The sequence below is a fragment of the Agelaius tricolor genome, unplaced genomic scaffold, assembly GCF_023055355.1.
Source record: "Agelaius tricolor isolate 1412-34295 unplaced genomic scaffold, bAgeTri1.0.p SCAF_5, whole genome shotgun sequence".
In the NCBI taxonomy this organism is placed as follows: domain Eukaryota; kingdom Metazoa; phylum Chordata; class Aves; order Passeriformes; family Icteridae; genus Agelaius; species Agelaius tricolor.
Window position 1 is genome coordinate 39,908,894 of NW_027269265.1, and position 25,275 is coordinate 39,934,168.

General features: G+C 40.2%; 1 protein-coding gene across 3 annotated transcripts in view; it reads left to right on the forward strand.

Annotated features, from left to right (window-relative positions):
- Positions 1-1,623: 1,623 nt before the first annotated feature.
- The window catches only part of FUT8 (fucosyltransferase 8), a 100,708-nt gene continuing 77,056 nt past the window's right edge, over positions 1,624-25,275 (forward strand). Inside the window, exons 1-2 of one of the 3 annotated variants that reach the window (XM_071427555.1) lie at positions 1,624-1,946; positions 23,009-23,085. The gene's annotated coding sequence lies outside the window, so the exon portion shown is untranslated. Of the gene's footprint in view, positions 1,947-23,008; positions 23,090-25,275 lie in introns of all 3 variants that reach the window. The other 2 variants (XM_071427553.1, XM_071427552.1) reach the window with 2 other exon arrangements.

Sequence of the window (25,275 nt, forward strand, 5' to 3'; positions counted from 1 at the left end):
CTGACATATTGCATATTTCCAGGCATGGGGGCTTCCTTCCCTTCCCTGCACTGCACACACTTTTGGCCCATTTGCATATACCTAGACTTTTAAAATGTTTTTGATTTATGGAACTGGATTTTGGAATATAAATCCTTGACTAAATTTGTAGGCAATATAATTGTTAGTAGATATAACAACTGTTGCAGTCACAGGAGCTAGCAACTGCACTCAGCACTTGACAACCATCAGCAATCTGCTTATCGTCTCAATTTCTCAACTAATCTCTATTATTGTCAGTTAGGAATCAAAACCTTAGGGAAAAAAGATATATTAATTATTTCTGCATTTCCAGATTGCTCTGGAAGGTTGCTATGGGCACAGAATATTGTAACTCTTCTTGGCATCCCCCAGACAATGCTGATGGTGGTTGTGCCCCAAGCGCCATGTTAGCACGCAGCTGATCCAGAACGTATGAAGTCAAGAAAGAAAAAAAACAACAGACACTGGCAGAATGTCTCACACCTTACAAGCTCATTTGAGAATGTTTATGACTTCTGGGGAAAAAAAAACCCAACAAAACAAAAACCAACAAGAGGGCTAGTGAAATAAACCAGGGAAGACAAGTGTGAAGGAATATAGGACAGAACACCAATATGCAGGACAGCTCTTCTAAGCTCTGGGAGCGGTGCAAAAAGGATGTGATAGTTACAAAGTATCCATCCTTACCAGCTCTGGCTTTAACCGAAATCACAGTATCTTCGAACATACTCCTACTACAATTTCTACTTCACATGCTCCCTTCCCATCTCCGCCATTTCGTCTCCCAAGCACACTGAAACATTATCGGTGCACATTGCAAACTTATAATATGTACATAGCTTCCCCAGATGAATCTTTAGGATACTATAGCTACGTCAAATGCCTGAAATTCCACATCCATCCGAGTTCACTCGTTTAAGTGCACTTTTGGGAAGGGTTCTGTTAAGCCACAAAGGCGGAACAGTCAAGGATGCTTGGACGAGAGCGGGCCTCTCTCTAGTCCTGCTGTCACCTAACAGACACAGAGCGCTCCTTTTTCTCTCATAATAGAAAATTTCGTGAGATTTCTGTCTTTTCTAGGGATCTTTGCATTAAAACCACAAAGTCTGTTCCCGGGCAGGATGCGCTGGCGCTGCGGGCGGGACCAGCCTGTTGCGGGCAGCAGCTGGGGCTGCGGGCGGCCCTGCCCGCGGGTCGGCATCGCTGCCGGGGACAGAGCCGCGCGGGGCAGGGACGCCTTCCCGGAGGGATCAAGCGGCACTTCAGGGGTGCCCTGGAACACCGCCCCCGCGCCCGGTCTCCGCCGCGCTCCCTCGCGGGAGGCAGGAGCGCCGCGGCGGCGCTCAGCAGGCGCTGCTGCTCCGCGCTCACGCCCATCGCCGGGGTAAAGGCGGCCGCTCCCGCGGGCTCTCGCCGTCGCCCCGCGGTCCCCCGCGCGGCGGGGATAACCCCGCGCAGCGATGCGGGGATGCTGCCGAGCCCGTCCCGGCCGCTCCCGGGGCGGGGGCGCGCGGGAGGAGGCGGCGGGGCGGGGGCAGCGGCGGCGCTGGAAGGTCCGGGGCGCGCATGCGCGCTCCGTCGCTCCGTGACGGGGGCGCTCCCGCGGCACCGGGGCCCGGCTCGCGCTCCCATAGGCTGCTTCCCCCGGCAGGCGCGCGCCCGCGGCGCGGCTCTTCCTACCGCGCTCGCGGGGGCGCGCGCTGCCCGGGCCGTGCGCCGCTGTCACGGCTGCCCGCGCGCCGCTCCCCGCCCTCGGCGCGCGCCCTGCCCGCGCCCGCGCCCCGTCCCTGCCAGCTCCGCTCCGCCGCCGACGGGTTCCTGCTTCCGTCTGCTCCCGCCGCTCCCCGCCCGCCAGCTCCGCCGCCCCCCCGCCCGGCACCCGTGGCAGCGGCAGCGCGGGCTCCGCCGGCGGCGCCGGCACTCCGGTAAGGGGATGCGGGGGCTGAGCGGCAGCCGCGGCGGCGGGGAAGCGGGTACCGAGGCGAGACCGGGCTGCTCCGGCGAGCGCTCCCCATCTCTCCCCCGGGCCTGGCGCCGCCGCTTTTGCGACTCGGGCGCTGCTCAGCAACCACTGCCGCCGCCGCCGGGGTGGTGATGGCGGGGAGGGGGCCGGTCCCTGCCGTGTGCCGGGGTCCCCGTGGGCTCCCTCACCTGAGGGTCGCTGCTGGGGCCTGAGGCCGCCGGAGAGCGCGGCGGAGGAAGGGGAGGCCGGGGCTCGGCGAGCGGCCGGGGCATCACCGTGAGCGGCGGGGCCGGGCCGGGCCCGGGAGGGAGATGCGTGCGAGCCCCGGGCGCGGCGCGGACAGCGGGGTTCCCGCAGCGCGGAGCGCGGCTGCCGCCGTCCCGTGCGCCGCGGCCGCAGGGCGCGGGGGGCGGCCTCCAACTTTCCTTGTCCCGGGAACTGCGGCCGCCCGAGGGGACGCCTGCTTTTGGCAGGGAGGAATACACGGTGAGCGTGGGCTGTGAGGACGGACCTCACGCTTTGGGGCCGCCTGGTTCCTCGAGGAAGTGCTTGCCTGACACGGGTACAGAGCCTTCGGTTGTTGCCTGGGGCTTTTCCCACGGCGACCTTTCCTGTATTTCGGCACAATTGGTTTTGGTCGTGGATCCTGTTACTAGTAAGGCTCTGGCGATTTAGCCTTAGGCGAGTTAGTGCTTGATTATGCTCAGGTCTTTCACACGTGTGTGCAAGTAGTGCTAGCAGTGTGTTCTTGGTGCACTGCAAAGACCAGGCTGTGACCCTCTGCTTTCAGAAGCTCCTGGTTGAGGGTACAAGAGGCAGAAACTATAGTGCTGTGGTGCGGAGTGTACCAAGAAGCCTAAGGGCAAAGGCATGAGCTGTAAAATTGCTTGTTGAAGACTGTAACTTCCTCGGGGCAGTACCTGCTGTCCTTGCGCCCTCAACGCACACATGATGCACATGCTGTGTGTACACGGATGTGGCGAACAGCCCTGTGCTCAGAACAGTCGTGTACTTTATCTGCGATCTTCTATTAGCACTTGGCACCTCTTGTTCTCTGTGTGTGTGTTTGTACACTGAAACATACACATCAGCTGAAAATTGTATGTTTCAGTATACGTGTGTACATGCACACACACATACTCTTTCTGTCCCCAAGTACAGGATCTTAATGTCTAGGCCTGAAAGTTACTGGTGTAAATACTTCAGAAAGAGTGAGCGTGAAAAGGTTTCTTGATTTTGTAGTATTAATCTTATTTATTTTTCCAAGTAATTTTCCCCTGCAAGTCATCAAAAACTTCAGAGAAGTCTGAACTGCAAAAGCAAATAAGTGGCCAACTTGCCTGTGCTGCTGGTGCTTGGGGTGCTTTTACAGATGACTGTTACAATTCCTTTCATTATTAAAGAAAACTGGTTATGGGGAGTTGGTGACTCTGCTTTGATGTATTTCCAGTAGCATCTGTTTCTCCGGTTATTGCAGGTATGCTTACTGCCAGATTTTTAGTGATGCTTGTTAGGGTTTTATATGAATATTTACCTTAAGCAGGCACACTAGCATATTGCAAAGTTTGCATATTTTCCCAACTACATGTAATAAGACAGCCTTTTTCAAAGTTGGGAGTACAATTAATTACCCATATTTTCTGAGCAAAAAGTTCAACAATGAGAGAAGGGCAGGAATCAACTTGGAGTGTTTAATCAGGCAAATTCACTCTTTCAGTGATGTAGCTGCCAGGACATTTGACAACAAGAAGGTCAGTTGGGAGTTGTAGCTTTCTTTTCCTTTTAGCCCATTGTCTTCATTTGTTTAAAATTTTGGTGGTTTAATTAGCTGAACAACTGAAAGTACAGTAGTTCTAGGAAATACAAGAAAAAAATATGTTAGCTATACATGCTGGAGTAGAAATAGAGCCACTTCACCTTAAGTGAATTGGTAAAGGCTGCACTAAACCACATAGGGGCATCCCTTTGGTTTGACATCTGTGGTTTATGATCACTTTATTGCAACTTGAAATAGAGACTTGATTGTATAATTGAATGCTTATATATTACAAATATTGCACACCATTCATATTGTAGAAATTGTTTTTTTGATCCATTTCTGTCTTTGTGTGGCTGTATGGAATAGGTGCTTTATCTGTCAGATCTTTTCTAAACCAAATTATTTTCCCAGGCTTGGAATGTATGCAGTTAAAAATAATAAATGATAATTTTATTTATAGTTTATCAAATCAGTCTGTTCATTGACATTTCAATGGATAAAGAAGAAGACGGTTTGGATTTGAGTATTTATATCTTGTTGCAGTCAGAATTAAAGTAAAAAGTCATGACTATAATCTTAGACTGGTCTGGAGGGGGAGCTAGTGTCAAAGCAAAACTGAATTAAATCTTGTTGTCTGGTCATACAATATGCTTCTAATACATTAAGGAAAACAAATATAGATGATGCATGCTATGTATGATTGCATTAATATGCATCTCTTGTATGATGAAAATAATCTGAAAGTGAAGTGATGTGTGATTTTTTTCTGGGAAATAGAGTATGTATTTTGCTGTTGTGCAACAAAAACTGTATCCAAAGAATTTTGAAGTTGCAAGATTAAGCTCTTACACATCAAGAAATGGCAGAATCAGAGATTGTTGTAAGAAATGTAATGTGGCCTATAAATGTAGGGTTAAATTTTACGTTTTTCCCTACAATGTTGCTTTCAGTTCATATGCGTAGAATGGCATAGATGGTGTTCAGTGTGCCATACTGAATCCTTTTTCTTGGTATCAAATAATGTGTGGCCTCAATATTTTTTTATGTGCTGTTCATATTGTACTTTCTTAATTTCCTCTTTTGCTGTTTCATTACCTTCAGTCTCTAGCGCCTTCATGTTTCACTAGTAATATTTTCACATAAGTCTCCTGAGATATATTATGTATTCCTTTGTGTTGAATATCCAATTTAGGAACTTTATGATATGATTTTTCAAAATAATCTATCAGTGTTTTAATGATTTATGTATTCTAAGATGTTTTCCCATAAAGGTCTAATTTACTAACAATAATCTGGCTTTTTTTTAGTTGTTTTTAATAAACCCCTCAACAGGGATCCATGAATGCACATCTAGGAAAGACCTCATTGCTTGATTTGTAGTATGGCATGTGTTGATTTAGACTGCAGGGATAAATACTTAGCTCTGTTGCAGTGTTAACCCCAAGGTACTAAGTCCATTATTTTGATGAAGAGTGGATTGCTCATTAAAAGTTTGTCGGGGGGTTTTGATATATTTTTTTCTTTTAAAGATGATTTGTGTGCAAGAAAGAAGAAAAAAAAAAAATCCAGGACAGTATTAATTCCCTCACTTTTTCTACAATACCTGTCTTATTAACAACACACTTGCCAACATTTGCAGTGCATATGGCAAGGTCCTTATATAATATAATCTTGTTATTTATTGTTTTTCTAACACGTTGTTCAGTAACACAGCAGGAGTACCTTGAGCACAAGGGCACAGAGAACAAGATCAAATAACCTTTAATTTTTGTGATGTGACTATATATATTTTTTTAACCGATGGGTAGGTTTTTGATAGTCAGCTGTTTAAAACTCCATGAAATTCTTTGCACATAACCAAAATGTTCAACATTCTAGATTAAAAAAAAAAAAGCAAACCTGATGGACAGGAGGAAACCCTCCGTCCTGTGGGATTGCACATATGACTAATACGCCTGTAGCATGTAAGTCTCTAAAAATGCTGAAATTTGTCTATTTTGCCATGCAACTTGTGCCACTTGAGCTAGCTGAGAATGTGATACTAGTAATTTGTTATTCAGCTGTACTCCAAATGATGTTGTCTATGTATGGTTTTCTGAGATTTTGAAGTGTTTGAAAGTAGAGATGAAACTCTGGAATCTTGGGCTCTATTCCAGGCTCTGGGAGTGAATATATTCTGTTGGATGCTGATTTTTCTGCGTATTCCTTGTGTGATATCCCTGTCCCAATCTTCTTTGCCCTATCCTGAAATTTTTATCACAATTCTATTTTCCCCATGTAAACAGTTTGTTTCTTGCTAAAGGGCTTCTTATCTGGCATCCAGTACTATCCAGTGTGCATAGAGGTTCTAACTAATAAGTTATTTATACGAGTTTCTTTCACTGTTTGAATCCTTTCACAGTCCTATCTGCTGTCTCAGGTTTCTGTCCACTATCCTCAGTTTCACATCCAGTCTTCTGTCATAAAAAGGATCTCTCCTCTCTGTGTTGTGCATTTCCACTGGCTCCTGTAGTTCTGTATTCTGTAGTTTTCCCCCTTCAATTTTTTGCTTCATTCTTCCTGGCTTCCCTCATCTGAATTTGTTTTTTTCTTTTCATGCCGGTCTTCCCAGCCGTCTCAGACTTGGTCTGTATCTCAAACTCAAGATTGTGTTCATTGTGTCAACTGTATCAGCTTTTTCCCACATTGCAGTTCTTTCTTTAGTCAAATTTTATTGGTTCCTCTCTTTTCCTTTTGTTTACATGGATAGTTTATGTTTTCATACTTGTTGGATCCAGCAGGGGTATCACTGAGAATAAATTTAGATGCCAGTGATCCATCCTGATAGTCAGGAAAGCAAGCAGGCCTATCAAGACTTTGTGGGGAACTCATGTCTGAGCTACAGTACAAAAATGGGATATACCAACAGGGGCAGCTGGGACAGGCTACAAAGGAAAAATTTAGAAAAATTGTCTTGGTATGTAGGGATGGACATCAAGAGAGCCAATGCTCACCTAGAGATGATGCTTAGGAGGGAGATCAAGGGCAGCAAGAAGAGTTTCGGGGGAACGGAACAGTCCAACTTAACACAACATTTTAGTACTTGAGTAGTGAAAAGCTGGACAAGTAAAATACAAGCTTCTTTTGGAATGTGATGTGTCACAGTGACAGTGGATCCAGATAAGGCTGGGGTACCCTGATCCTTCTGTTCCTTAGTGAGCATCACCAGCAAGGTCTCCCAGGCCTTGTGCTTATCAGGAGAGCAGCTGCCAGCAGTGGCTGAGGATTCAGCTGGGGATTATTGAGATGACTCAAATCCTACTAGTGCATGGGGCCTAAAGGACTGTGCCAGTGAAGGTTGATAGAGCTGGCCAGTGTCACAGCAAGGTCCTTCCCTAGCATCTTGGATACCAGGCGACCCTCTCAATGGCTGAACAAATGCATATGTTGCACCCTCCAGAAAAGGCCAAAATACAGCCCAAAGAGCTACAAACTGAGTAGCTTCCTTTTTGTCCCTGGGAAAATAGGGACATGGGTTTTCTTGGAACACATTTCTGGTCACAAGAAGGAAGTGAATGGGAGCAATAAACATGGATTTGACAAAGGTAAATCATGCATGACAAGGCAGATTGCCTTCTATGGTAAGCTGACTGAATATTTGGAAGAGGTAAGAACAGTGGATTTAATTTTCCTGGACTTCAGCAAGATTTTCAACTCAATCTCCACTGATATTCTTGTATCCAGATTTGGACAGAACAGATTGCTGGAGAACTAGGAGATACAAAAAAGACTGGATGGATGGATTCAGAAAGAAGTGCTTAGTGTGTCATATAGGGAGGTTGGTAACAAGAGGGGTACTGCAGGGGTTTGTGCTGAATAGTGACAAAGTGTGCTCTTGTGCTTGCAGATGACACCAAACTGGGGTGAGATAGTTGTTCTTGATGATGGGGCTGCCATTCAGGGGGACTTTGTCGCTGTGAGCACAAGGCCCATCTGGAGCTTTATTCAAGAACAGCTGCAAAGTCCTACACTGGTGAAACAGGAGCACCTTGCAGTGATACAGGCTGGGGACTGACAGGCTGGAAAGCAGCTCTGTTGGAGAAACCTGGGGTCTTGGCAGACAGCACTCTTCCCATGGATCAGCAGCAGCATGCCCTGCAGAATCATGGAGGGGTTCCCAGCTACCAATGTAAAGCACTGAGGGCTACTATGGAAAAGGAAAAAAAAAAAAAGAACTCTATCTCAGTCACACCCTATACAAAAGGACATAAAAGATCGTCCAATTCCAACCCCCCACCACGGGCAGGGACACCTTTCACTAGACCAGGCTGCACAGAGCCCCATCCAGCCTGGCCTTGTACACTTCCAGGGATGGGGTATCCACAACCTTGCTGGGCAATCTGGTCCAGAGTTCCACCATTTTCACAGTAAAAAATGTCTTCCTAGTGTCTTATCTAAACTTTCCTTCTTTCAGCTGAAGGCGATTCCGCCTTGCCCTATCACTGCATGCCCTTGTCAGAAGTGTCTCTCCAGCTGTCATGTAGACCCCCTTTAGGTACTGGAAAGTGCTCTAAGGTTTCACAGGAGCTTTCTCTCCTTTTCCTCTCCCTTTTCCTCTCATTCTCCACAAGCCTGGCTCTCTCAGCCTAAAAAAATGAAGGGCAGCAACATCCTGGATTCTATGAGAAGGAATATAGCCAGCAGATGGAGGGAAGTGGTTATTGCTCTCTACTTGGTGCTCATGAGACTGCATCTAGAGTGCTGTGCCCTGTTTTGGGACTCTCAATACAGGAAAGACATTGATAAGTAGAAGTGAAATTGGTGGAGGACTACCAAGATGATTAGGGAACTGGAACACTCATCCTGTGAGGAGAGGCTGAGAGAGATGGGTTTTTTCAGCTGGAGAAACAGATGATCTCAGTGGGATCAAAAAACAACATACTGGGTTTTTTTTGAGGACATCACCAAGAAGATGGAGTCAGGCTCTTTTACTGAGATTTGTGGGGAGAGGACGAGATGGTGTTCATCAATTGAAACACAGAAGGTTCAGGCTTGATATAAAGAAAAACTCTTTCCATGGGGAATATTGAAGCTGTGTAGGAGGTTGCCCTGAGAAGCTGTGTAGCTTCTGTCTTAGAGGTTTTCAGGACCCAAATAGGAAAGCTGAGCAACCCATTCTTATATCTGACTTCGAGTAGGAGATTGGACTGAGGGACATGTGAAGGTCCCTTCTAAGCTATGTTATCCTGTGGATCTTTAGTTCCCAGAAGTGTTACAGGAATGGAATAAGTACAGACAGAATATGTAGGTGGCTCAGCTGCAACATATCAAAACAAAATCAGTAACAGTAACATTACAGTGAGCTTGACAAAAGCATCACTTGTATGTCAGGGAAAGCATTTCACTGACTCTTAGAAAGATGCATGTAGAGCTTAAAGCATATGAGTGATCAAACCTTTTGAAGAAAACCTTTTGTAATGAGGCAAAAGTGTATTTTTATGTAGCTTTCCTTGGAAGGAGGAAAAATATGTTTTGCATACCATGTAAACTTTGAATCAGCTTAGGCATGGACACCTGGAACAGAATGGGTCATCTTGAAAAGCTTTTGGCAACTTAAACTAAAAAATTATTCTTTTATAAGGAAGTATCTGTCAGCCTTAAAAATTGGTGATCTCTCTTGGTCGTTTGTCATGATATGTATGTATATTCATATTATGTAGCTCATAATGCATCATTTCAAGGTGATGATTTTCTGACAGCCTGTTAAATCAGATGCAATCAATTCTGATTTCCACCCCCCTTCCCCCGCCCCTCCAAATATTGTATACTAGATCCCTCAGATGATTATTTTTTCTCCTGCTCTTTTCTCCCTCCCTTGCCACATTTTCAGGGTGAGGAATAAATAAAGGAAGAGAAGTAGTCCTAAGATGCAAAGAGCCCAGTAACTGTTTTGGAAGACTTTTGGCTAAAAGTCTGCAAATCAGAAGACTTGCCTGTTGCAGAGAATTACTATGAAATAACAGGCTGGGTGTACGTGTATAGTTAAAATTTATTTTTCTTTTTTGTTATCTAAGTATGAGATGTTATATGAGGAATGATCTTTTTCTGAGGTTTTTGCCTCTTCATTGGTATTTGCTAACCTGTCCTCTTTACATATCTTCCCTAAAACAAATGGTGATTTCTGTAGCAAAGCGTAGTTTCCATGAATCAATGATTGTATTTAGTTCCTTCAAATATTAGATATTTATAAGCATAATGTGCATAATTTATTTTCAGAATATATCACTTTGTAAAAATAAATACTTCATCTGTTGGTCATTCTAAAGCTTGATGAAGTTTGTGCTTTTAAAATTGCTTTGTGGTAGCAATACTCTGAATGTAAATGCTTTTTAGGAGAGTGCTTTCATTATATGTTTGCTTCATAATCTTACAGTATGATGAATAATTTTCTGTAATGTTAGAGAATTTCTTTTGTGAGGCAGTTAATAGCAATAAATATCACCATGACATTATTAATTCTGCATGCTACAGACTCTTTAGAAGCTTGTGGAACATTGCTGTGAATATCTTATGGACATCAATTTTGACTTGCTGTGAATTAAACTCTTTCTTCAAAGCATTGCTCTTACAAAAGGTTTTGTAAAAGAGCAGTAGGAATTCTCTTCCAATAACCTCCCAATGTTCATCCTTAGTTTGTTATATTACTTTTGTTGTTCTTCACCATAGTTTGTTTGCACAGTCACACAGTAACTTTTCAAAGTTTGTATGGGTACTGATATATTTGTTAAGCTTTTTGGAATTTATTTTTTTGAAGGTTTTTTTAATTGATGTAAAAAATATTAAAGTAAGTATTTATCCAATATGCTGTTTATTGAAGAGTTTCTAAACCATATCATAAAAATATTTGTTTAAATTATTAATGTATTCAATTACAAAAATTTCTTCTTAAAACCCTTTGCCTCCAAGGAAAAATCCTGTTGACCAAGTTCAGAATGTGAGCTTTCAGACTGCCTGGAACCTTTAGCTCTGTGCCTCTATTTATGATGATAAAATGCGTAGTATACCTGATATGCTGTACTTAGCTGATATTTTTTTCTCCTTTTGGGTGCTTGCTAAACAACTTTGTTTATTTGACAATCAGTGCTCACACAGCAATAGCAAAAACTGTTCCCCCTCAAGGATACAGTGATCTAATGTGGCTGTAATGTGTTGATGAATACTCTCTTCCCCCACCCGCTTTTTGATTTTCTCCCAGCCCTAGTTGTATAAAACCATTCGTGGCAGGGCACCTATGTCTTTGGTTTCTCTCAGCTGCCTAGGCAAGCATTTCTTTCTTATTTAGGGCAAGATTTGAATATACAGGAGAAAAACTTAAATCAAACAGAAATGTTTTCCTTACTTTTGAGAGTTTCACTGGGACACCTTTGTGGTATTGTGCCATGTCTCAGTATTTTTTTGAAGGTTAGATAGCCTCTGCCCTTCCCTTTTCTGTAGTCTGGGGTTTAGAATGACTTGTTCACAGTTTACAGTCTTCTCAATGCATGTCTTCACATTTCTCTTCAATAACTAAATCTGTTTCACAGTTATCTTGGGATTTGTTTTTTAACAGTACAGCACCTGACTTTTTGATGTGTCTATTGCTTGGGCTGTTTTTAAGTTATAGCAGCTAGGACAGCATGAATTACACCTTCTTCCTCACGTGGCCCACTGGAGGCATTCAGTGGCATTGAAAGATGTTCTCTTTGAGTTATTCTTCATTGCTGATGCCTACTCAGCAGTTTGGATTTTGGATTGAACTGCTAGACATTCTCTTTGCAATGGTTTTTAGCTTTTAACATCAATGAGTTGGTGCTGGACTAGGTATCAATACTCTGAAGTTTGCTCTGCCAGGCTGTAAAGATGGATGGCAATTTTGGTAATATGGCAGCTTACATTACACCCTATGACAATTTTTTCAAATTCTGCAGATATATGCTTTGTGTACTTCCTAGGGAGCAGGGAATGTCCCCTAGCAGGTTGTTAATGTTTTTTTTCTGATGTAACTATTTTTTCAGTGGCAGCAGGATCCTTGTAATGCATGTGAGAAAGCCCTTTTATCCTTCTTCACTTAATTACAACAGATAGTGCTCTTACAGATGAGGAATTCAATATAAGTAGAGCACGGAAATGTTTGTCTCTCAAGGAGCCAGGCATACATATGAGATACGGAGAGATCAGCATAATTTAAAATGCTTGTTTGATTTTCCCGTACAACATACTGCAGAATCATGCATAGGTAATGTTAATAATTCTGCAGATTCTGTGTCTACAGAAGAGCTGAGAGAACATGGTCTGTGCTCAGTTGCTTGCTCTTAAGACCCTTCTGTATGTGCGCACAAAGTCACTCACAGTTTATCCTTAGGCTGAACACATCTAGGTGCTTCAAGCTGTTGGAACAAGAATAGGAAATATCCCAAGGACTGAAATCTGGCACAGGGTCATAAAACCATGTGTTGAGATGTAACAGGGTATGCTGGCATCTCTTCACCAGAGATGTTTTGATGCTACACTTTCTGAAGAATGAGTTTGAAATACTGTTTTACAGAGCATTGATTTTTTCTTCCAAATCCACTGTGTCTTGAAGTCCTGCAGCAGATAAGATCCTGCTGTCCTGGCTTTGAAGAGACAGTCACAGTTTTGTTACCAACTTATTTTCAGTTCAGACTTCCAAGACTGTGCCTTTTGTGGCACATGTTCTTATGTAGATTGTGAGTACATTTACTATTTCAACTGTATTGGTCTCAGGCTTGCAGTTTAGGTGCTGTGGCTATTTGGGGTGGGCTTGCTCATTCTTCAGAAGAATGGAAGGGGAACTGACATGTTTGTATGCTGGCTGAGTGGATTGGTTAACTGCATGCATGTCTCCAGTGTTGGTTTGTTCACAGTTACAGGTTTCACCTGTGGTTAAAATCCCCTTTTATCCAACTTTTAATGTCAAGTGGACATCATTAGAAAAAGATTAAATCTAAGTCCTTTTGAGCTGCAGTTTTTGCTGATGTGACATTGATTCCTCCCCCCCGCCTGATCTTTGAGTGGTCCTTTTATATTTGTTAACTTTGGGGATGTCTTTTGTAGTACCTTGGCCTGTCTGATTCCAGGTTTTCTCTTGCTTGCCTAACATCCTGCTTTCTCCAGTGGAGAGCCCTTTTCTTAGAGGAGAGATTTGGAAGAGGAGCATAAAATTGACTGTGGTACAGATTTTCAGGTGTTTTCAAGTCATGCCATGCTGATTAAGGCATTGGTATGATAGCCTGAATGTCATGGAGTCATAGAATGGTTTGTGTAGGAACAGACCTTAAAGATCATTCAGCTCCACCCCCCTGCCATGGGCAGGGATACCTTTCACTAGACTCCCTTCAGGTACTGGAAGGCAGCATTTAGGTTACCCTGAAGCCTTCTCTTTTTCAGGCTGAACAATCACAATTCTGTCAGTCTTTCCTCATAGGAGAGGTGTTTTGCTATAGATTGTTTAGAAAATGAAATGGCTAATCTTGGGCTTTAGATTTTATAGACTTATATTACTAACTTTTTATGCTTTCAAAAATCTGAGCTAGTAAATGGAGGTAATATTTTAGTGTCCCATCAGAAATGTTAACCAGGGTATCAATTACATGGTTATATTTAGAAATAAGTGGAAAAATAGTAAGCAGAATTGTATCTTACTTATTTCACAGTGCTATTTTGAAGGTGCATGCAGATTCTGAATGGCTTTCACGCTGAGTCAGGCCTTTTGAATTTCTTCATGTTCATATAGCAAGTATAAATACAGAAACTGTTTTTTACAGTTCCTAAATTTTCATTTAAGTATATTTCTTTGTGACACTGATGTGAAATGCTACAATATGGTCATACTGTGTTAGACAGCAAAGGTGCAACTTCGGTGTTCCTGAAAATTGTTTCTTGCAGAGAAGTTTGTAAATAGTGGGTAAAACTCACTGGCAACTATAAGTCAAATATATTTAGCCAGGTTTTTGTTTCTTAAAGGGGTTTACTGTAATCTGACTTCTAAGACAGTAAAAACCTGCTTGTGTACCTAATGTTCTCTGTGCCATTTGTTATGCAAGACCTTGAAGTCATAAGCAAATAGGAAATCTTTAGATTGCTAACCTTTGTTAGTGGTTTTTCTCTTGAAGTCTTCTACAGTAGTACTTAACTTCTTACTGTCCCTGGCAGAAGCAACCACAATGAAATTGATTATTTATCTGGTTTAAGCATACCTTATCAAAAAAGGTTATAGTTTTAACTGTTCTTTTTGAAATCATTAGTACTGGGAAATGGAAGCATTTGGAGTGCTCCTTTGGACAATAATTTTCTTGTTTTTTGCTTGAAAATATTTTATTAATATGGTGTTTATTATGGCTTTTTTTTATTCTTATGTTAGGTCAAATGTGATTGTAGGTAAAAAAATGCTGTGAACTGTGGATTCCCATCTGAGAATTCTTCAGCTGTGCTTGGATATGCTGTGTGAAGACTTACTGTTATTTTGAAGGTAGATAGTCCCAGATGTGCAGTTAGTATGTACTAACATAAAAAAATTGAGTGTGACAGTATATAAGAATAAACAATGGTAAACCAAAATGGAATATTATCATTTGAACTGATTTCTAATGACACTTGTACTATTACAGGTATCTGTTTCCTCTTAATTGCACTAATTACATATGTGTAATTGGTGACAGCACATATAGTATGTGTTAGTAAAGTTATTTAGAAGGCAGAGTCAGTACTTGAGGGTGCATTTTGAGCTTCAACAATTTTGTCTCTCATCTGTCTTTTATCTTGTACTTTCTCAGCTTTAGACTATTTCCTGATGGAAATGTATGAAATGTAGTGACAAGTTTGTCCTTCTTTATCCAGCAGGCTCTCTAATGAGTTCACTGATGGACAGCACTGATGTCAAACTGTGTCTCTGTAAAACTAAATGTACAGTGAAAGCTGCTACAAATTTTGCTTGGATATCAGGCTTAAGATTACATATAGGTTTTTGTAATGTTGTCTCAATGTATTTTATTTCATGTTCCCCAGAGTTCATACATATACTCCCTTTTCTTTTCCTACTGTCCTGTTACTGGGATCAGGATTTAGCAGAAACCCCATTTTCATAATTCTGTATCTCTTGGTGTTTGAGTATTGCCTTGTTTTCTTGGCTTGATGTCTGCCAGCATCCCTTGACTGATGGGAAAGGGTGATCTATGGTTAAATGAAGCAGCTGTTCAAAGGGAAACAGAAGTGATGCTTGGTACAATTTATAAAGTTCTTTGCTGTTTGAAAACTGGGTTATATGTGTAGTGTAGATTAAACTTATCCATATTATATGCATATAGATGGAGGTATATACAAAAATACATAATTATACCAGATTATGCTGGTTAGATAGGGTGGCTTTTACCACAGGCATTGGGTATTGTAAGGAAACCTAACTTACTACCAATGTATTCTTGCTTTGGGTATGAATGAAGCACTTTTTTGTGGAGCCTTTAACCCACAGTAAATTTGTTGCTGTGTCTGTCTGCTCTCCTTCATACCTTATAAACTGAAAGAGAAAAAAAGATGAAATTCAACTTGGTTGAAAATCAACATGTAACTTTTTTGCTTTTTATCCCTAAGTAGGAAGGACATATGTATAATTTGCTAAATATTTTCTTCATAAATTAAGCATGAGAGGAGTGAGAAAGTTATACAAGATTGGCTAGTTGATAGTAAAAGTGGGAGATAGGGAAATAACAACCACTTCAGGAGGAACATTGAAGTGTATGTTTGAAGGAATAGGCTCTTAATATCACACTGCTTTACTCTGTTTGTGGTGAAGCCTGCTCAAGGAAAAGATGTCAAAAATTTTTCAAATACCAGCAGCTTAAAAGACCTGAAATCTCTGTGAAATGAAATGTACTCTAGTATTAGTACGTTTTTTCCCCCTAACATTTAAGTTCTGTAAAACTTGGTGTGTAGTATCAAGGAATATATTCAAAGGCATTTTCTGCTGCACTGAATGATATAAATTACATGGGTTTTCTGTATAATATTAATACTATGGAATTATATTTAATACAGATTTTCAGCTTTCTTCATTATCAGGCACCTAACAGACATTGCAGAAAGGTCTTTCAGATTTTATTATTGAAAATCCCTGACCACTTCTTTGATCTTAATTCCAAGGATCTTAAATTTGATAGTTTTCTTGACTTGGTTTGAAGATTTGTTTGAAGATCTACCTTTGATTAACCTGTCTGACAAACATGAACATTTACCATGTCTGATAAACATGAAGCTGCACTGCTCTCAAGGGAAGCAGTGTTGTTTGTTCCTTTTTTTCTCAGCTTCCTGGTTGCTGAATGCTGCTTGCATCTGTTCTTAGCCTTCCCACGGAGGAGCAGTGGCAGCAGTACAGAATTGATACTATCTTTGAAATCTGCACAGCTGCTGGTATGGGTCTGAGTCACAGCAGTGAGGTTGACCACAATCTTGTTAATGCACTGCTACTTGACCAGTCAGTTAATAAAAGCAGAATCACTCAAGCTGATCGATGATAGACTTTGAAATAAAGTGCTATGATTTTTATTTGGTTCTTGTTTGAAAAGCTTTAAAGGAAAGATGAAATTACGTATGAATTCTTAGTAAAATTTCCATAGCAAAATCAAACCATGTGCTCACTGTGGGTAGGTTTGAAGAACTTACCCTTTTCTTTCTTCATTTTTTTCTACCTTCGAAAAAGGTGAGGCATCTAAGGCACAATAGAAAATGTGGTTTCTTTCTTTTAATTTACTAAATGAATTGTTTCAATTCATATGTAGAGGATTTTTAATAATTCTGTTGGTATTTCTCTTGTGTGATCACATCTCTTTCAATATAAATTATCTCTGACATTAAAAGACTTGAGTAATGGTATTTGTAGGGGTAGCTGGTATTTGCAGTGTAAGGTGTACACTTTTTTAATTTTTAAAAAACTTTACCTGCTTTATGTCAGAGCTTTGATAGTGTGAATTAAATTCCACAGTTTAAAATGATCCTGCCAAATTAATAGCAAGATTCTCTAGCTTTTTTATGTAAATAGGAACTAGAAACAAATAAGACCTTTTTTTTTAATTGGCTTACAGCCATGTTCCTTTGTGTTGTGTTTTCAATATCACAGTTGTTTTTCAGTGAAATGTAGTATGGTACTGTCTTTATTCTGTGAAGCTTGCTGATTTTTTTTTTTCCTGTGACTGTCAAACATTGTCTTTTAGTGGGATGAACTTTGTCTTTTGAACTAATTACTGCAACTGGTAACAAATAAACATGAGGCTGTACTGAATGAACAAATTTCCTCCCTCAAATTCAAAGCCTTTAAAAAAAAATATTTGTTTCTTGACCCGATTTTAAATGAATGGGTTTTGCCAACATTTCAGCTTGTAGACTGTTATTTCTACTATATGTTGACTGTATTCTCACTTAACAGCATTCTTAATTGGGTTTTCCTGACATCTTTTTTTCCAGTATTTTCATTCATTAGCCAGTGTCTACAGAGTGTTCTTTCTATGTGATTTTCTTTCCTTTAAATTTTCTCGTTCTTTTGGTTTAATTTCTAAAGATAGTTACTACTTCCTCCTCTTTTTTTTAATGTACTTTTCCAGACTTTATCTGCACTTAATTTTAGTTTCCTTAAGCTGGTTTAATTTCAAATCCCTTTTGACTGCATCATCACTAATAAAGTGGACCATTGTCTGTTACTGAGGACAGCTGGCACAGATTGAGATTTGTCCTTTCTGTTAATCTTTCAGCCTTAAAACAGGTAGCTGTGTGCGCAGTGCTGTTGGAAGTTTTCCCAGCCATGTGATAACCCTCAGATTGTTCCCAGAGGTTGGGAGAGTGCAGTTGGCCTTTATCAAAAGTATTTCAGGACTTGTTCTGACCTGATGATTTGCATTTCAGTGTCTGGGAAAATTTTAGTCATTAATATATTGATGTAACCTTTCAGGTTAACTTTTGTAAATGCAATTGTTAAGCCAGTTACTAACTATAGGTTAACTCAGTTTTATCTATGATCTGCTTCCTAAGAGGCCTACTCTGTGAATCATTAATATTAAATCTGATGCTTTGAATGATTCTGCTAGCTGTCTAGAAAAAAAACCAAACTATATCCAACAACCAAAAAAAAAGGAAATAAACAATCTCAACAGTCTATCCAACTCCCTCATCCACTTAAATTTTCTGGTTTTGTAATTTGTAGGAGGTCTACATTTTCCTGCTCATTGTAACTTCCCCATTCTGATGTTATGCGGAGTGTTTGGCTTCTTTTGCATTCTGTATTTCAGAGCAGACTAATCTGAAGATATTCAAGAGAAGACTTCCTTCCCCACCCTATATATCTGTCCTCCCTGAGCCAAGTATGCCTTCTGACAGGATGGAGTATCTCACGAGATGTCTTGTGTCAGTTGAGTTATATTTTTGTTTACTTTCCGAGATTTCCAGCTACCCTTTTTTTAATTCCCATAGTTCTTGTGTTAGCTTGCTAGAAGCAGAAGTTTACAAAGAAGCTCTGGAGATATTCTACTGTTTGCCACCTTCTCCTCCCTGTGACCCTTTAGCTACCCACGCTTGCCACTCATTCCTTTGGAGCTATGATCTAGGTTGCCATTTGTAAGTCTGGTTATTTTATTAAAGAGGACAGTCTTTGCCTTTAATTTGCTCACTGGTGATTTGAATGACAGCAGAGTTTTAGCCTGCCAGGCTGGGAAGCACAGATGGCACTTCACATGGCTGAGAAAAAGTGGAACTCTGGGGAAAAGAAGCATATGTTTTCCTGGATTTGAGAGAACTAAAAGAGGTCCAGTGCTTGAAATGTTTTTCCAAATTTTCCCCAAATTTGCATCATATGTGCAATAGTGTAATGCATTAGCAATGTTACTCTAGCATACAGGAAATTCTGTAAAGTGAAAAATGTAGGCCTGCAGACACTGAGCAACAGTGATGTGTCTTCTAGGTGTAATGGGATGTGTCAGCTAGGGCCATGTAAATAAAAGGGAGAAATGAGTCAAGTGGTTGGGCCATTGTGTCTTGAAGGAGAGGAGCAGGAAAGAACTTGAGAACTGTGCAATAATCGGTTTATTACCTTCTGAGTCACCTGCCTCCTGGCAAGTGGATAGGTTAAAAATGTGTTTATATTTGAGATGTTATTTTGTAATTCAATTCTTCATTTGGCCCTTTAATATGTCCATGAAAAAAGTCGGGGATTGTGCACTGTTTTGTGTACTGCATCAGTTTTGTAGAGTGGTCTGAGTTTGTGCCTTGAGAAGCCATTATGTGTCAAAATTTCAATATCACGAAGAACCTTTGTACCTTAAAGCAGTTATTTTTTATTTTCTTCTCTAAAGGATAAGCACTTAATGATACTAAGTTTTGTTCCTAATTGTTATTTATGCTGTTAAAAATGGTGTACTCTTAGAACAAGGTCAAAGTGGCAAAGTACTGTGTTACAAAGAAAAACAAGTGTGGGGAGATCTTTGTCTTTTATACTTATTTTGATGAATATTGAGGAATAATGCTCCCAGATCTGGCTTGATTGAAAGTGGAATTTCATTGACCAATTTCTATGTCCTTCTCAAACCAGTGGTAATCAAAGCTTGTTTGAAGGGGAACCTCCTATACCAAATTGAACTGCAGAAAGAATCCTGTGCACTTCTCTGCAAAACAGATAATTCCTGGGAGCTGCTTCTCTGGCAGTAGAAGTTTGATGATTTGACTTTGTACCTTGCATATGCCAGCTTTTTTCACTCTTAGCAGTAAGGAATCTGAAGGAAAAAAAAGCAACAAAACCAAACCTCAAACTATTATGTAATGTATATAGAAAACCCTATATGATTTTTTAAATATATACATTAAAAAGAATAGCTTTCCTTCTGTCTCCATGGGATGTTTTTCTTTCCATATTTGTTTAAGGAAATTTGACTTCTTCATTAGAAACATACATTATCTCTTAAAACTGGAAGAATCATGTTCTGAGCCTCACTTGGGCTTACAGAAGGAATAATTTTCCATTTCTTTTTCTTTACCAGTTTACGGATTTAGTTTGTTTGTTGGAAGTGGTTTTGTGGTGTTTCAATGTTTTAAGTTGTTTAAAATAGATTCTTTTCATGCAATGTTCTCCCTACCATAGGTTCAGGCTCTTCTCTTGAAACTTGAAACTCTAGAGCTGGCAGTGGAAAATGTGGGTGACTTTACTAAAATGCTGGTCTGTGTGCTTCAGAGATTGCTTGTACTAGAGAAGGTAGGATTATCATGCTTAGGAGTAGCTTTGTGTGTTTGGAGTAATAGAAAATGTTGAATAAATAAAATATAGGTTGCAAATTCACGTACTTGAGCACTGGTGAGAACTCTGGATAGACCCAGACTGGTCACCCAGAGGCAGATTGCTGTTGTATGACCCAGCTCCTGATCTACCTTCTTCTCAGATGATGTGGCTTGGTGAGAGTAACATGGTTCTAAACCACACCAGCTGCTTTCTAGCTTTGAAAAACAGATTGTTAGGACCAGCCAATAAAGCATTCGTTGATTTACATTTACATTGGCATTAGCTCTGATCACAGTCACATTCAGAGAAGAGCAAGTCATTTGGATAAGAACTGGTTAGGCTGAACTTGCCTTCTTAAAGAGAAAGAAAGCATTTGGCAAGTAGGACCTGGGAAGAGATAACAATAGTCTTTATTGCGTGTGAGAGCATATATGGGAGAGAAACATCTGAAAATAAATATATCTGAGGCATAACTTTATGAGCAAATCTTGTTTGAAAATCAGAGGATGAGGTTTAGTCCCAGAAATGGGGAGAAAGAAACTCAGTGGCTCAAGATGATCTTTTATATATCTAAGAATACTGTGTAAGATGATGAAGTTGATCCTGGACTCAGAGAGTAGAGCAGATAAGGAAGTGTATGATTGTTATTTGTCATAAAATTTTCAGTTTTCAGTTCAAATTCTGTTCCTCAGATCTTCCACTGGTATCCTGTCCATATCCGAAGGGAATGTTTATTGTTTTTATTTTTTTTCTATTCTTAGTGCATAGTTTATCTTCTTCTGAAGCAGAGACAATTTGCATTCTCTAAAGGTGGGATTTTGAGTGACATGTCTGGTTCATCCTGTGGCATTGGGAAAGTAGTCCTGGCCTGGCATATGGGTCCAGGGTCTGTGTTCAGAATTAAATCAGTTTGCCCCAGTCAAATGGAGAAAGGATGGGAAAAGTGTTTCCTTTTTTCTTCCTCCTTGCTGCAACCTTCTGTATTCCTAAGGTGATATAGGTATTTTCATGTTACACTTCTGTAGTCACTAAAGCATGGCATCCTTAAACTCTACGACTTTGCTCTTGTTCTTTCAAATCTTGTGTCTTTTTGAAATGCAACTTAAATTACATGAAAAGTGTTGATGAAATGTTTTGGACTTGGTTTTGGTTGCAATGCAGGAGACTGGATTGAACACTGCAGATGTTATTGAATTCTTTATAAGGAAATATATATATATTTTAATAAATACATGAATTAAAAAAAAAAAAAAAAAGAGAAAAAAGGTAATGACTAGTCTTTGTACATCCAGCAATTCAAAGTCAGAACTGGGCATATAACTAAAACTTTCTGTCTGTAAGTTCACTTCCTGGCCTTTATATCCAAAAAGATCTGTGTAAGAGAGCAAATTTATCTGGAAGGAACAACTGTCTAATTAGTGATGTTTGTAAATACTCTTGAGGTGGTTGAAACAGAAATGCAAAGATTTTTTAAAATACTTTTCAGTTTTTACATTATGAACAGAATTCAAATCTCAGGGATTTATTAGCAATACTGGGCTGTAAAATTGTAAACTTTTTGGTAGTTTTGAATGTTTCAGAGTAGACAGGCTGTTTTAAGATAATCACAATTTATGTAAAGTGACTGCATTCTTTTTATGGAACTGTGGGAAAAAACCCAAAGAGCTTTATTTCTGTCCTATTAGTAATGTAGGGCATGGGGATTTGTCCAGCCTGGTAAGACTGGAAGGCCTTTTGGTACTGCTTGCAATTCTGCTGCTTACAAATAAATCAACTTGTAAATTTAATAATAGTTCTTTTCGTTACATGAAATGTAAATGTTTCCACTTCATGTTTACCATGAGCCAATCTGTCTAAATCTATTTTTCCATATGTATGGCTCACATAATGTACTACCTTCTCCTTGTTAATGAGGCTGGAAATATGAACTTGTAAGAAAATACATCATAATGCTTCATACAAAAGTAAGAATAAGCATCATTCTAGACTATGCTCTACTGTGTTCCATGTAGGGCTACCTCTTGCAGCATGTGGACTCTGAATTTTCTTCTGCTTGGCTTCTTAAGTCACCTTCAGCTGAAAGTTTCACCTCTCAATTTTTGTGAAGCAGACAGTGTAGCTGATTTGATGGGTGCTACAATACAAGAATGAATTTTTTTTTTCTGATTTTTCTTTTTATACATGGAGCAACTGGGTTGTATTTTTTGGTTTCTGAGATACTTTATCACATCAAAAGCCATAATCTTTTCATTGAGTGCCTTAGCCAAGTATACCCTATCAACCTCAAATAGAAGTGAAAGTAGGCTATCTTCCTGTTTCCCTCAGGCTTTCCATTTTTGGAAGTTCATGGGCTCTGACTTTGTAGGTGCTGATTACTTTAAATAATTTATTACATGAATAGGAAAACACAGAATCCAGATTTGTTTTTTATCACTGTTGCTGCTTTTGAGAGCTTTAGAGTTGCCAATTCACCTTTAACAGTACAGCTGCTGAAGCTTCTCTTTGAAATAGAAATCACTTAATTTTCATTCAAAAATAAGAGTAATTTGGCAGAATTGTAATTGTAGTAAAAGTCAGTTATCTGAAGCATTTAATTTTTTTTTTTGCCTTTGTTCCTGTTCCTGGTACTATTGTTGCTTTAATTGGTTTCCTGTTTCTTTTTTTTTTTTTTTCCTTTCATTCCTTGCCTTGAAGTCAGGTTCACAAATAAGCTTTTTCAACAACCAACTTCTTGCTGTTTAAAATAGTTTTTTCTTCACTGAAGGAGTTGTCAAGCGCTGTAACAGGCTGCCCAGGGAAGTTGTTGACCTCCATCCCTGGGTGAGTTTAAAAGATATGTAGATGTGGCTCTTAAGGACATGGTTTAGTGGTAGACTTGGTAGTGGTAGGTTTATGGCTGGACTTGATGATCTTCAAGGTCTTTTCTAAACTAAATGATTCTGTGATAAAAACTGATGAGCTTTTCCTCTTCTACTTTCAGAGACTTGCCTATGCTTCAAAATGAAAGTGAGGAAGAAGAATCCCTGAAAGTATTAATTTGAGCAATAATTATTGCTTGTAAGTAAGTACTTCTCATTCTTTGTGATGTTGCCTTCACAATTGAAAACTGCTCTGTTGATAAGTGTTTGTCAGCTGAGAAGAGGAAACAGCAAAAGAGACGTCAGGTCCTTTACTTTTCAGTGATCACTGACAGAATGGGTCAATCAGATACCTGTTTCACCTTTTGTTTCTCCATACACCTATTTCTCTCCCTTCTCCTCTTTGCCTCTCATCTCTAAAAAGAGAAATTCTTTGGTAGGTTCATTATGTATCCTCTGTCTTATGTACTAAATCCTGTATTTCTCTGGCAGTATTTCTGGGCCCTTTCCATCTGTATTGCAGATATTACGTGTGTTTTTCAGAGGTAAGCTGGTCTTCTGCAGAAGCTGCGCACAGGCCCTACTCCATGAAGTTTTTCAAGAGTTATAAGCAACTAAGCTGTTGTGGGTGGAAAGTATTGTGTGCTCTGGGATATCTCAGATCCAATGCTTCAGATTCTTATGGTTTTGAAGGTGTGGGCAAGTACCATAATAGTCATGTTTGAGGACACATTATTTTTATTGAAATATAAGTTGGCGTAGGTAACTTATATTTACCTCTTCATAGGTAACTATGAAGAGGTAACTATAAGTTAAGGTAACTCTCTTCATTTTGAGAAGAATGCTTAAAGAATGAAGTGACCTTCACTGAAACATGAATCCAGGTGTGAACTTGGAAACCAAGAATATTATGACATTATTCGTTCTTTGATGTAACTGTAGAAAAGACTGTTATGATCAGTATTCTTAACTATGATAAGAAAGTTGTGAAAATTTCTTAAACTTCCACAATTGAGCAAATAAGACTAAGAGTTCGAGCAAATTCGTAGCAGATTTGATGCTTTTACAGTTCACTCAACTTCACTAGTGCTTGTCAAGCTGGCGACATCTAAAGTGCTCTCAATTATTTTGATTTATTTTGTGCACTTTTAACATTAGAAGTATTGTGGTATTGTAGGAGTTTAATGGATAGTTTATTAAAAAAAAAAAAAAAAAAAAAGTGGGATTTCAAGTAATGTTCTAGGGACCTTCTGAACAGGCCAGAAGAAAGAATATGGTGATAGCTTTCCAAGTGTCCAGGTGGTGTGTCCAGGGTTAGCTGTTGTGACTGCTTCCTGTTGGTGAGAGGACTTGTTTCCATTTCCTGAACCCAGCTTTCTTCTCTGTCTGACTCCTACTGAAACGAGTTACCTGATTTATCTCACAAATCCAGAGGAAAGGTTTTGTTTCTTGTCTTTTGGGATAGATCAGCTCAGATGATTGTTCAAAGAAGTTCCAAATGGTGCAGAAGAAGCAGAGAGACTCTGCAGGCAGGAGCAAATTGTGGCCATGTAGCAGTGTAACCTCGCCCTTCAGGCAGCTGCCAGTCCATGGATTTGCCCAGCAGTTTGTGGTAATGCTCTCTTGGAGTTGTTAGGCTGGGAATGCATGGTTTGACTTTGGAGGAAACAGGCTTCTGTGGATGTTTCAGACTAGAAGTGGCTGATCTTGCCAGATCCCTCCCAGCCATTGCAGAGTGGTTTATTGATATGGAGTAGAAACAATGATTCAGATGGAAAAAAATCTTAGCAGGGAACTAGGAAATCTGTACAGTCTTTCCCCCACCTCACCCTCCAACTCTCCAACCCCATGTGTAGTATCTGTGTGCTCCAGGCTCTGAAAATAAATGAAAGGTAGAACTTTCATGACTTCTCAAAACCTCACTTGTAGTCAGAATTGGCTGGTCCCTTGTACATGATGTTATGTAATAGAACAATTTGTATCTTGATTTGAAGTTTTGTAAATTAAAATCTATTTCCTTGTGAGAGCCTGCTTGCAGGCATGCATGCATGCATCTGTAATTACTTTTGTACTTCCTGTTGTTCTGTGTTCACACTAACTTGCTTTGTCTGGAAGCTGTGGTGATGGTTTGACTGTCTTTAGCAGAGATGCGTTCCTTTCTTTAGCAAGAAAGAGGCACAGTGCTTGAGAACTGCGTGAAACCTCTTCTTGCCTTTTCTGTTTAGTTTGTGTGGGAGGGTAATTAAAAGGATTTGAGCAGTTCTATAAACTGCAGTGCCTGGAGCTATAGTTAAGCCAGTGGTTTGGTATATGCATTGCTCAACTGCTGAGGAAGCTTGAGCAGTGGAGGAAAGCTGATTTGGGCTCAGTGTCTAGGTGAGATCTAGGG